The sequence below is a fragment of the Bubalus bubalis genome, chromosome 8 (assembly GCF_019923935.1).
Source record: "Bubalus bubalis isolate 160015118507 breed Murrah chromosome 8, NDDB_SH_1, whole genome shotgun sequence".
Taxonomy (NCBI): domain Eukaryota; kingdom Metazoa; phylum Chordata; class Mammalia; order Artiodactyla; family Bovidae; genus Bubalus; species Bubalus bubalis.
Window position 1 is genome coordinate 65,368,076 of NC_059164.1, and position 13,873 is coordinate 65,381,948.

The window sequence follows — 13,873 nt, forward strand, 5'->3', positions numbered from 1 at the left end:
TTGAATTTATCTTAAAAATTTTAAATATGAAAAGCAATTTAAAATTTTAGATATAGTCTTATTTAGATTTTTATTAAACCATGTTTAAACTCTACACTTTGGATACAATTATACATTTTTAAAATTCTTTCGATCAATAGTGTTGCATCCATGTTCATGTGAGGATAGTCTTACCACTGTTCTCCAAATCTGTCCTTTCCTCTCTCCAGTTCATCCTCCCTACTTCTGCCTCGTGATTATTTCTAAAAGGCAAAGCTGTGCTTCATGCACCTCTGCTCAGGATACTTCAGTAGGTCCCCAAAGACCTTAGCAGAAATTCCCAAGTGGTTTTCCTTAGGCATCTTAACCACTGGACCACCAGGGAAGTCTCCTCTCCAGCTTTTTGATGACTAGTACCAATGGCCAATGAAGAGATGAGTCCTACTACCATAAGCCAAGTGAGTGAGCCACCTACGAAGCAAGTCCTCCGGCCCCACTCCAGCCTTCAGCTGACTGCAGCCCTAACCAATGTCTTGACTCCAACCTAATGGAAGACCCTAATCCAGGACCACCCAGCTAAATAGCTCTCAAATGTCTCACCTACAGAAACTGTGAGGTAATAAATGTTGTTTTTTAAGGTGATAGATTTTAGGGTCATTTGTTATACAAAAACAGATAACTAATATAGGGTTCTTCCCTGAATCGACCGTAGATCTGTTGTCTTGAGAAGTGAGTGGCCAATCTGTTGGCTTTTAAAGGACCTTTGTGAAGCTTTGACAGTGAGAGTGTCACAGAAGTGACTCTAGTGTCCTCCCTGAATCTCCTTACTATAGAAGAGCTGGGCACTTATCAAAGAGTCATTCAGTAAACATTTAACCCCTGAGAAGCAGAGGACGCCAAGGCTTGATTTTCATGGGTCTTCTGCACTTAGGTGCCAGCAGCAATAGTGGGAACTAAAGCAGGGAGGTGCCCTGAAACAGATTCTAAATGTAGGAGGAGTGAACACAGGCTATGATTCAGCTGGGTTGGCTTCCTTAATTCTCTCTCACTGGCTCTTCTCTGGCTCCTGTGTGCATGTGTGTGTGCTAAGTCTCTTTAGTTGTGTCCAACTCTTTGTGACCCCACACTGTAGCCCACCAGGCTCCTCTGTCCATGGGATTCTCCAGGCAAGAATACTGGAGGGGACTGGGTTGCCTTACCCCCTTCCAGAGGATCTTCCTGACCCAGGGATCAAACCCACGTCTCCTGCATCTCCTATATTGCAGGCGAATTCTTGACCACTAGCACCACCTGGGAAGCCCTTTCTGGCTTCTGAGTCATTAATAAAGTTCTGTCTCAACCTCCAGCCTGCCCAAGCAGAGATTTGTTTCAGCCTCTGTCCTCCAAAAACTAGGAGACAAGTCCTGAGTGATAATATCTTTCGCTGCTTCAGAGTCATTTATCACCAGATTAATTTCTGTTATGAGTTTACTGGTGTGGAAGCATCAGGAGGAAAGAGAGCTGCTGCCCTTTCCTTCCCTCTTTGAGTCCTTGCCATAGTTAAGGGAAGATTTTAACTTTCAACACTGTTAACATAGGAGTGATGGGGGAAGATGCCTACCCAGGGGCTTGGAACATGAGGAGCAGAAGTGGCTAGAATTTTCTCTGAGACAGGGAACCAAGGTCTGTGAATCTCAAGAAATGGAGACCAGCAACTGGTCTCCCAAACACCATCCTGGTCACAGTGCCAGCATCTTGGTGAGACATGCTTATGCAGCACCCCTAGGGAGGCTGGATGCAAGCCCTGGGACTCCTAGTCTTTGAAACGATTCCTGTGTTCCAGCTTGGCACTCAAGTGACCAAACTGCTGGCCTTCGAGGGACTTCTGAAGACTTGCTTGGTGAATGTCACAGCAGAAAGAGGTCACCCCCCACCCCCAAATCTTGCATGCTGCTTAAAAGCCCTGACACCTGTCACGTAGTCAGTCAGTGACATTTACAAAGTGCCTACTAGGTGCCAGACATTGTTCCTAGACACTGGATGGACAGCAATGAACAGACAGACTTCCTGTTCACAAGGACCTTATGTTCTTTGGGACTAGACTGGCAAGATAAAAATGAGCTGACTAGCAAATAGTTTCAGACAGTGATAAAGACTCTAAAAATAATAAAGTGGAGAAATTATATGAAATATGACTTGGGGTAAGGGTGGTGTTTAGATAGGTGGTTGGGCCTCTCTGAGGGGGTGACATTTGAAGGATATAAAGATGACAAGGAATTAGCCATGAGAAGACCTGGGGTGATAGCATGTGCAAACGCCCTGAGGTAGGAACCTACTTGGCCTGTGTAAAGAACAGTAAGAAAACCCATGTATCTGGAATGTTGTGAGTGAAGAGAGAAGTATGAAATAATATCAGAGAGGTAAACAGAGACCAGATCATATAGATCTTGTTGGCCATGTAAAAATAAATCATTTATTTTCAGTGCAGTGGGAAGTCACTGAAGCATTTGAAGCAGAGGAGAAAATGGTCCGATGTGTCTTTTACTGTCTGGCTGTGTGTGGAGATTGAGCTAGAATGAGACAAGAGTGGAGGTGGAGAGACCAGTTAGAGGTAGTTACCTGTAGCTGCCTGTTCGATTGCCTGGATCAGAATAGTAATAGTGGTGATAAAGAGGATGGGGCTTTTCAAGTTTCTGTTGGAGTATAATTGATTTAGTGTGTTAGTTGCAGGTGTACAGCAAAGTGAATCAGTTATATATAAACCTATATCCTCTCTTTTTTAGAGAAAAGGGGATTGGATTTAGGAACTATTCTAAAGGCAGAGCAAATCAGACATGCTATAGATAGTTGTGTTGGAGGACAAAGTAGAATCAGGAAAAGCAAAGAATAAAAATGGACTTGTAAGCCAGTGGGTATATTTCCTGGTATGGGGGGGAAAAAATGGGAGAGGTGCATGGTTCCTGCATCAGAGGACAGGGATCCAAAACAGAGGCCATAGATTAGACCTATGGATGAATATGGTGATTAAGGACAGGAGAAGGAGGTGGAGAAAGTGAGAGGCAGGCAAAGCTTATGGGTAAGGGACTGCCCTTTTGTTGGTTTTTCTGTGAAGGAGTAGGTAAAGTCATTTGTTGAATGTGAAGAGGAGGGTTGCAGGGCTGTAACGAGGAGGGTGGAGAAGGTTTGTAAAAGCCCTTGTGAAGAAAAGGAGAGTAACCCTGTTGGGGCGGGCAGGGGCTTCTCCAGTGGCTCCGCGTTAAAGAATCCGCCTGCAATGCAGCCGGCGCAGAAGGCACAGATTCGATCTCTGGGTCAGGAAGATTTCCTGGAGGAGGGCATAGCAACCCACTCCAGTATTCTTGCCTGGAAAATCCCTTGGACAGAGGAGCCTGATGGGCTACATGGGGTGGCAAAGAGTCAGACTTGACTAAAGCGACTTAGCACGCACGCACACACCACCCCGGCTAAAATATGTTGAAATCCTAACCCCTGCTACCTCTATATGAAATCTGCAGGTTCTGAGATTACCCAGAGCGTCTTTTGTTCAGACAAGTCTTGTCTGTCTTCACCAACTGGGTTAAGTGACCCCAAAGAGAGCTGGAGTCAGAATACGAGGAAGTAGTCTGCATCCCTCCAGGATGCAGACGTCAAGACTAGGATGAAGCGCGCAAGGGTTTTATTGGGGGGAGCACCTATGTGAAAGGAAAGATGGAGGAAGCGAGGGAAGCCGGGAGAACCACCAGACCACAGGGAACTCTGACCCCACGGGGAGGAGAGAGGGAGAGACAGCCGAGTGAAGCATCCTAGCCTGCCCTGTAGTCTAAGGAAGGTTCAGCAAAGCCCCTGGGAGTTAAGGAACAAAGTTGATAGCAGAGGAGTCCCCTCTACTCAAAGGAACAGCTGCCTTAGTTCATCAGCTGCGCTCAGTCAGTGGCAGGGAGCAGCCTGTAGGGGGCGTGCTTTGGCACAGACTTAAGGATTTCAAAGAGCAGCAGCTGTGGTAGGAAGTCTGCCAGGTGTATTCTTGTATCGCCACGCCTCCCATCAGATCACCATCTAATCCCGGTCTGGACTTTTTTTTTTTTTTCTCGTCCTTTCCAGGTCCTTTGAGTTCTAGCTAATCGAACATGACTAAAATTTGTTGTACATCACTTCCCAGCCTATGTACCATCTTCTATGCCTTTCCCTTTTCTGCTGGTTGGGTCTCAATGTCCATGTGTTAAGGATGGCAGAGGCTGGTCCCTTCGCGACTATGGGGAACAGAGCCCCTCCCTGACTCCTTTCTGATAAGCTCTATGATCTGTTGACACCAGCAAAAAGTGAGTTTCCATTGCATTTGAGGTATGATACGTTCTGGTATTTGCTACAGGAGTGGACTTGGGCAAACTTCAGGAGATGGTGAGGGACAGGGAGGCCTGGCATGCTGCAGTCCTTGGGGTCAAAAAGAGTCAGACATGACTGGATGACTGAACAACAACAGCAAACTTGCTCTAACTACTGTACTACCACTGGGTCACAAGTGGGAAAGATGGTCAGGTTATCTGAGACAGAGGAGAAGGAGAGGGAGGGTAAGAAGAGCATTTGATTTACAAAAGTTCTGTCTGTCCATGACTTCTTAGGAGTGTGGAGTTAGGCTACACACAGGCTGGTGGGGAATCATCCCGAGTGAGTGGACTGACTGGTGGTCCTGGCTGTCTTCCCAGGGTCAGGGTCTGTTTAGCTTTCTGATGCCTCTGCTTCTTTACGTTCTCCTTCTCTGGCCATTTGTTGTCCAAGCTCAGCCGTGTGCAGACTTCCCAGGAGCCCCACCCTGGCTTTCTTCCAGTGCACACCCCCAGGATCTTAAGAGATGCTTCCCAGACCTTAGTGTAGGAGTAAGGCAGCGCACGTCCGGTCTCTGTGGGACCTGAGACAAGGCCTTTCCCCTCTCTGGCCTCAGTCTCCCCACTGAATAACGGGGGAACTGGCCCTGCTAACCTCTAGCCCCTGACTGTTTTTACTATGGGTTTGTGAACCTGCGACTTAGGGAAACACATGCTGAGAAATGGAAGGAGAGCAGACTTCCCTCTGTCCAGCAGAGGGGAGCATCTCCCCACAAACCAACAGCTCCGCAGAGCAAGGGCTGTGACAGGCGTGTGGAGCCCGGGCCTCCTGGGGCATTCGTGCAGGAAGTAGCCTCTGAGCAGGGTTCTGAGCACCAGGAACCCTGCCCCCAGAACGTGACCATAGGGAAGCCCTCAAGCCCCTTCTCAGCTCTTCCCTAAGGCAGTCTGACCCTCCATACCTGTCCTGTAGAGAGTTGGTCAGTCAGTACATACATATCAGTGGAACTCTGGCTTTGCCAGTTAGGTGGTGAGGAGGAAGCTTATGCAAGCTGGGAAGACAGGACAGCAAAACCAGACAGATAAGCACAAGGCTCACCCAAGCTAGCTGTACCCCTAGGCTGACATGTCTCTGGCTGGACGGGACCTCAGACTCCCAGTTATGGTTTGAGTTGTGTCTCTCAAAAAAGATAAGATCACCTTCCACTGTGACCTCATTTGGAAATAGGGTCAGTGAAGATATAACTAAGTTATTATTATAACTTGTAAATTGAGTTTGTCCTGGTGTATGTCGGCCCTTAATCCCATGTGACTGGTGTCCTTGTAAGTAGGGGGTAATACAGGGGAAACATGGCCATGGGAGACAGAGGCAGAGATTAGAGTCGTGCTGCCAAAAGCCGAGGAACACCTGAGGCTGCTAGAAGCTGGAAGGATCCTTTCTCGGAAGCTTCAGAGGGAGCACGGCCCTGCTGGTACTTTGATCTTGGACTTCCAACCTCCAGAACTGTGAGATGATGAATTTCTATGAAGCCACCTAGTTTGGGGTACTTTATTATGGCAGTCCCAGCAAGCTAATACCTCCAGCACTGCCCCCCCCCCGCCCCCACCTCCCTGGGCAGAAGGGCTGCGTCCACTCAGTCCCACCTCTGCAGCAGACTTTGCTCTGTATGCATAGTGCTTGCTATTGCTGCCATTGGTTTTAACTTTGATTTTGTGTGCCATTGGCTCGACTGCTCCTACACGTGACTCACCTGGCACCTGTGGGCATTTGAGCTGTGTCCCTGTTCCACACATCCCTGGTGCCTAGGAGGAGGAACCCCTCAGCTGCCCCCCAAACTCCTCTCAGCAGGGGCTGTTCTTTCCCTCCTCCGGCTTCCTGTCCACACGGGGCAACTCTGACCCAGATAATGTTTTTATGTTGAAAAAGTCTGCCTACCTACAGCTTCTGCCCACCTGTCCTTGCTCTGTATTAGGGCCACCAAGAACCCTCTGCCCTTAGACATTTATGCATAGGACCTTATCCCCTTAAGAGCTGTCTGGTCCCAAGTCCCTCAGAACATCCTCATTGCTGTGTTTTCCTGACGGTCACCTTACCTGGACTAGCTCCAGTTCTCTTTGTGGTTAGGGGCCAAGACTAGACACGATATACCTGGTGTGTGTTCTAACAGAGTCAAGAGGGCAGGAGCATCACCTCCTTTGTTCTGAACTCAATATCTTTGATGATGCAGACTGAGACCACCTGAATGGCTGTGACCATGGCAACTCCAGGAGAGAGATGAGAGATGGTGAATTCTTTGGTCACTGAGAACATTTCCACAGGTACAAGAGTTTAGTATGAGGATGATAAACTGCCTGCTGGAGGAAAAAAGGTGGTATCCATCTGGGTGCTCAAGACAGAATTCTTTTTTTAATTGAAGTATAGTTGATTTACAATACTACTAATATGTTAGTTTCAGGTATACAGCAAAGTAATTCAGTTATATTCTTTTTTCAGGTTCTTTCATCTCCCCCATCATGCCCCTCATCTCCTTAGTCCTTCCCACCTGGCTTATGCCTTATACCAGGAGGGTTCTTGGATACAGGCAAGATCCCATTCAGGCTAACCCAAATGACTGGACATCTACTTGAGATACAACAGGGAGTCAGTGGGAGCCTGGGAACCAGGTTCAAGAATGTGCAGACTTGAAAGAGGTCTGAATGGCCAAGAAGCAGAGAATATTAGCTAGAAATTGCTTCTGGATGCAAGTAACAGAGACATGAAAAACAGGCATAACAACACAGTGCTCTGTATTTCTCTCATCTGAAAAGAAGCCCAAAGGTAAGAAGACCAGGGCAGGTGTAAGGCTTAAGGATGTTGCGGCTGAGTTCTTTGAGTTTCTGTTGGCTTTTCCAGGGCTGGCTCAAGATGGCTAGTGAAGTGCCAATCAATAGGCTCACCTCTTGCACAGGAAGGGTGCAGAAGAAGCACCAGGACACGGGCCAGCATAGCTGTCTCCCTCTTCAGGAATTGGTACTCAATCACTTTTGCTAACATCCCATTGGCCAGCACTGGGTCATACAGTGTGATGTTTAACTTTATGTGTCACCTTGGCTAGGCCACAGTGTCCAGATATCTAGGCAAACACAAGTGTTCCTGGAAGGAATTTTTAGATGAGATTAACATTTAAATCTGTAGACTTTGAGTAAAGTAAATCTCCATCATGTGGGTGGGCCTCATCCAAACAGAAGAAGGCCCTTAGGAGAAGACTGAGGTCCTCCAAGGATCCAGCCCACAGGCTAGGGTCTGGAACCCCTGTCTTAGGGTGGCAGCAGGCAAGGAGGTAGAAAGGACATTGAAGGGGGAGAGAAAAAACTGGCATGAGAACTAAGGGAACACTGGCAAAAGGTGAGCCCTTTAAATCTGCCGAGGACAGAAAGAAGGCAATTCTTCAATATTCCTCAACAGTTTACCTACCTGGGAGAAAAGGGCAGAAAGGTTTCTGCGTAGCTGGAAGTGTGTCTTGGCCATCTCAGGGTTAGCACGGCATCCACGCTCCTGGAGTCTGCAGACCCTGCTGGCCGGCTGCAGACTCCAGGAGCTGTAGTCAACTCACTGTGATTTGTCCCCTTTGAAAACAGCAGGTGTACAAATGGCTCTCTCAGCTCCAAGGCAACCAGATCACATTCTCCTCTCACAGGGGGATCACGAGCGCACCCCTGCAGTCACTGATCCATTTGTGTGCCCTGAGCTCCTTTCAAGGCCAGACCCTGGGCTTGGAACACAAAAATGGATAAACCCAAGTCCCTGTTTCCAAGGAGTCCACAGGCTGGAGAAGGAGACAAATCCGAGGAGTCAACAGAGTGACGGTAAGTGGTTGACCAAGGAAAGAATACACCAAGTACCTCCTCTTTGGGATCAAGAAGCTGACTTGCTGGGCTTCTCTGAAGAGCCTTGCTTGGGCTGAATTGGACAGAATCAGTCAGACTTGGTCCAAAGGATGAGCTGGTGAAGCTTGAGAGCCACAGCACCTTTGAGGAACAGCAAGCATGGCCCGGGGGCTTCCCTGGTAGCTCTGTCAATAAAGAATCCACCTGCAATACGGGAGACCTGGGTTCGATCCCTGAGTTGGGAAGATCCCCTGAAGGAGGGCCTGGCAACCCACTCCAATATTCTTGCCTGGATAATCCCTATGGACAGAGGAGCCTGGCAGGCTACAGTCTATGGAGTTGCAAAGAGTCGGACATGACTGAGCAACTAAGCACGTAAGCGTGGCCTGAGCCCAGGGCCCTCCAGGGTCTTGGAGATGGACAGGAAGAGACCCAGGGTATTAATCCAGAGCTCTGTACCCACATTGTTCTCACCGGGGTCCACCACCAACCAGTGCTCCATCCAGGGGCCTTTTTCCAGCCTATTTTTGAGCCCTTCCCTTCTCTCTCTTTAAAAAAATGTATTTAATTATTCTTTGGCCATGCTGCTTGGCTTGCAGTTTCTTAGTTCCCCAACCAAGGATTGAACTTAGGCCCACAGCAGTGAAAGCCCTGAGTCCTAACCACTGGACTGCCAAGGAGGTCCCACCCTGCCCCCCTACCCCCCGAAAAGATCCTGTGTTGATATCATGATGATCACAACAGCAGAATGCCACCAGCTCCTGAGACTTCCTCTGGCTGCCCTAACTCACTGTTCTTATTGACTTCCTCATTTCCTTAAATTCTAACTTCCTTTTCCAGCTGTCCCACCTCTAAGTGAATCAGAAACTTCCTCCTTTCTCATTTCCATCTCTAGTTCTCTTTGCACATTGGTCTCAGTTCCTCCTACCACAAGATAAGCCCCCTGTAGTGTCTGGAAATGTGGCTGCAGGAACTCTAGAGAAGCAATCCATGGGGATTCCCACATTCACCCATCCGTCCTGCAGAAGGAGGTTGGGGCATGTTATTGCCCTGGAGCTCATCGCTGTTACTAGCACAGTGAGGGCAATATGATTTATGATGGGAGAAATGAGGGGCCATGAGTGGCCGCATCAAAGTTATACTGAGAGAAAGCCAGTTCCCAAAGGCAGGTGTGTTGGTCAGGGTCACAGTCAGGAGATAGGAACTACATAATATGAACAAGGATAGTTTAATATAATTATTAACTAATAACAGAGAGTTAACCACTAAAGGGTAAAGAACTCTAAAGAATATGCTGCTGCTGCTGCCAAGTCACTTCAGTCGTGTCCGACTCTGTGCAACCCCATAGACGGCAGCCCACCAGGCTCCCCTGTCCCTGGGATTCTCCAGGAAAGAACACTGGAGTGGGTTGCCATTTCCTTCTCCAATGCATGAAAGTGAAAAGTGAAAGTGAAGTTGCTCAGTTGTGTCCGACTCTTAGCAACCCCATGGACTGCAGCCCACCAGGCTCCTCCGTCCACAGGATTTTCTAGGCAAGAGTACTGGAGTGGGGTGCCATTGCCTTCTCTGCTAAAGAATATAGAAGGAGATAAATGGATAAACACAATGTGGTATATACATACAATGGAATATGATTCTGCCAAAGAAAGGGAGGAAATTCTGATACAGGCTGGATGACTTAAACTGCAAACATTTACTTTCTCACAGTTCTGCAGGCAGGAGATTCATGATCAAGGTAACAAAGATTTGGTCTCATGTGAGAGTCCTCTTCCTGGCTTGTAGCCAGCTTCCTCCTCACTGCATCCTCACCTGGCATCCTCTGTGTGCGTACTCACCCCTGCATCTCCCTCTGCTTATAAAGTCACCAATCCTGTTGGATCAGGGGCCCACCCTTATGACTTTATTTAACTTTAATTCCCTCCCTAAGGGCCATATTTCCAGAGACAGTCCCACTGAGGAGGTTACGGTTAGGTCAGCCCAACAGTGACCAAGGCATGGAGAAGACACAGGTAAAGTTAGAAATTTTGGGAAAATTCACTCTGAGGAGGCTTTGCCAATGCTGGGTACTACCAGATGCCTGCCAATGGGAGGGAGCAGGAGTAGTCCATGGGATACCCTGACTCTGCGCCTTCATTGGGTGATTGTATGGCTGTTAGCATATCAGACTCCATCTTGGGAACTTACCATTTCTCCTGTCCTTCTGCTGACCCTACCTCAGGCTTTGCTGTGCAGTAAATCACTTCTCTGTCATCAAGGGCTTTGTAGTTCATAGATACTATTTAATAATCATTGGGATCAGGTGGCCTCTAAACTGTTAGTCCCCAAACAATGATGAAAACTTCACTGATGTATTACCAGCACCCATGAGCCCAGTTAGCATTCAGCAATCTTGACTTAGGAGTTCATGTCCTATTTCCAGGCACATACCTCTAGATCTTAGGCTAGCCATAAAATTGTCCCTGTGGCCCCTCAGTGGTGTGGAATGCAGCTGCAAATGCTTCTGGATTGCTGACCACCTGATCTGGATCCCACCCTGTGAGTAAGTGACCCTGTAATAAACTGATCCTTGACCATATAGAGCTGCCTGTCTCATTGTTTTGTCTCAAGATGCTTCTCGGTTCAATGGTCACTTTTCATTCCCTTGGTCCTTCGACAGTGGTCTTTGCATTTTCGACTTGAGACGGTCTGGAAAGCTGAATATGAGACACGACTTAGTTTTGGAGCCGTAAGGGCCCAACCAGTGTCAGCCATGCAGCTGCTGTATTCCTAGACTTGGGGAGGAAGAAATGGCCCTCTGCCTTCCTAGGTTCTTCTGGCTGGTGTAGGAGTTAAATTGACATGAGACTGATCATCAGGAGAAAATCAAACAAAATTTTAATATCATGTATACATGGGACAGGGCTTCCCAGGTGGTGCTAGTGGTAAAGAACCCACCTGCCAATGCAGGAGACATAAGAGACGAGGGTTCAATCCCTGGGTTGGGAAGATCCCCTGGAGGAGGCCATGGGAACCCACTTCAGTATTCTTGTCTGGAGAGTCCCCATGGACAGAGGAGCCTGGCGGGCTATGGTTCATAGGGTCGCAAAGAATCAAACGCAACGGAAGCAACTAAGCACGCATGCGCGCATCCATGCGCGAGGCCCAGGATAACTAACTGTCCAAAGCGAATAAAACCCGCACCTTAAATACTACTGTTAGCTGAAGACAAAAGACGATGTTGGGGGTATTGGTTTGGGACCTCAAAGGGGAGGAAGGCAATTCACATGGAGATGAAAAAGCAACTATCTTGTAAAGGAATGTTTGCTGGGCTGACAGCGCGACAATGGGATGCTTAGTGGACTCTGCTCTCTGCTGAGTTCCCCCAGCACACCTGGCTCACATTCTTTGCAGGTGTCACTGGTGAAGGCTGTATTCCAGGAACAGAGCCTCTATCTAAATTCTTTCAGGCAGTTAAGCAGAAGAGCAAAGTCTCTTCCTGAGTCTTTTGGGCCTTGATTGTTTTCAGCTCAAAATAATCCGTGTGCCCAAGAGATATTTGGGGGAGGCAAGTTTGCTGCCCTACATCGGTGTCTAGAATAGTGCCTGCTACATCATAGGTGCTTAATAAATTAATTAACAAACATCAGGTGTCTTTGCCCATCTAGTTCTCTTAAACTCATTTGTTTCCATTTCATTTTGCTGACTTTTTTTTGTTATTCCTGCCCTCTGTGTCCTTAACAATAGTTTCAGCAGTGTTTTTTCTTCCTTGGGCTAATTTCTATTTTCTTTTCCCACTTTTTTTCTGAGCTCATGTTTCACCTCCAGATGCTTCACCATCCTTCCCCTGTACTCTGTCTTCTTAGAGCCAACCATCTCATTGTTGTTTAAAATGCCTGGCACTTGTTTGGTTCCAGCCCTTGTATGCTCTAAGACAGTGTTTCTGTTGAGGAGTCTGCATTTGCTATTTGCTTTTCTTCTCCCTTTTCTCTGCCCGGAGAGACCCTTTGCAGCTTCCTTTCTGATGACTCACCTTTGAACGAGTGGAGTTTTTCCCAGCTCTTTACTAAATCATTGGAGGGGAAGGGTCAGGGCAGTGTTTCCTGTTAGCTAGAACAGGAAACCCTTAGGACCCAGGGTTTTAGATGTGAGCTTGATCGGCCTTTAGTTCTCAGCTCAGACATGTCAGGGCAAGTTTGACAATCCAGAGATGCTTGGCCTCTGCCAAGGAGACCTGCATGATTTGGCTTTCTTTCACTTATTTATTCTTTTGTTGTCCTCATGCCAATTTAGTTAGTTCAATGGCTCAGTCATGTCCGACTCTGCGACCCCATGGACTGCAGCATGGCTGGCCTCCCTGTCCATCGCCAACTCCCAGAGTTTACTCAAACTCATGCCCAATGAGTCAGTGATGCCATCCAACCATCTCATCCTCTGTCATCGTCCCCTTCTCCTCCTGCCTTCAATCTTTCCCAGCATCAGGGTCTTTTCAAATGAGTCAGCTCTTCACATCAGGTGGCCAAAGGATTGGAGTTTCAGCTTCAGCATCAGTCCTTCTAATAAATATTCAGGACTGATTTCCTTTAGGATGGACTGGTTGGATCTCCTTGCAGTCCAAGGGACTCTCAAGAGTCTTCTCTAATGCCACAGTTCAAAAGCATCAATTCTTTGGCGCTCAGCTTTCTTTATAGTCCAACTCTCACATGACTACTGGAAAAACCATAGCTTTGACTAGAGGGACTTTTGTTGGCAGAATAATATCTCTGCTTTTTAATATGCTGTCTAGGTTGGTCATAACTTTTCTTCTAGAGAGGATGTTTATGTCCTAGTGCCTGGGGGCAGAGACACAGGGGTGGAAAAACAATGTCTGCAGTTCAGCCTCCCAAGGACCAGGCCTGAGCCATCTGCAGAGAGGAGCTGCAGGTGGCAGAAGACAGGGCTCTTCTGCTTCAGGGGCCAGATGCCCAAGTGCGAAGGCAGAGAGGGCAAGAGCTTCTCCCCACTCCTGCCAGGATCGGGAGCTCAGGTACGGGGGCCAAAGAGAACACAGCCAGGCTTTGGCATCACTTCAACTGAAATCTTAGGTTGCAAGGGACACCATCTTGACCAATGCGTGTGAGCACCCAGATTCCCTTTCTCCCTCCATTTTCCATGTGGTCCTGATGCAGCCGTCAATGACAGGACTACCATTGCCACGTCTGGCCACATCTCACCACCCCTCGCCACCTCCACCTGGGCCCTGGACCAAAGTCTGACTTAGAATATTTTAAGACCCAGTTAGCAGTCTCAGTGTTTGGACATCTTAATCGAAGGAGCATCTAGTGTAGATGGAAGGGTCAAAGGAGGGATTGCATATTGAGACTCTGCAGAAATGGGGGCTGCTGTAGAGTTTCCATGTCTCGCAGGATCACTGCCTCAGGTGGCTTAGCAGTAATTATTTTTTCTTCTTGTCAGATTCAAATTCCCTGGAAAGAGAGAATCCAAGGTTTATCAATAATGTGAGGAAAGAACTAAAATGTATCAGCTGCCAAGGGTTGATGTCATCTATTTTGCTTTTGCTTCTTTAAAAGAAATGCTAGCGCAGTATTGTGCCCAAGCCTGTCCTTTCTAGAGACAGCCCCACAGTTCCACTCATGCAAAATGAAGATCAAAGGAAGCAAAGGATAGTGACTGCCAAGCTTTATCCTCCATAGCCCTACACCCTCTACTCCAGATAAAAGCAAACCACCCTCTTCACCATGGGTTCCAAG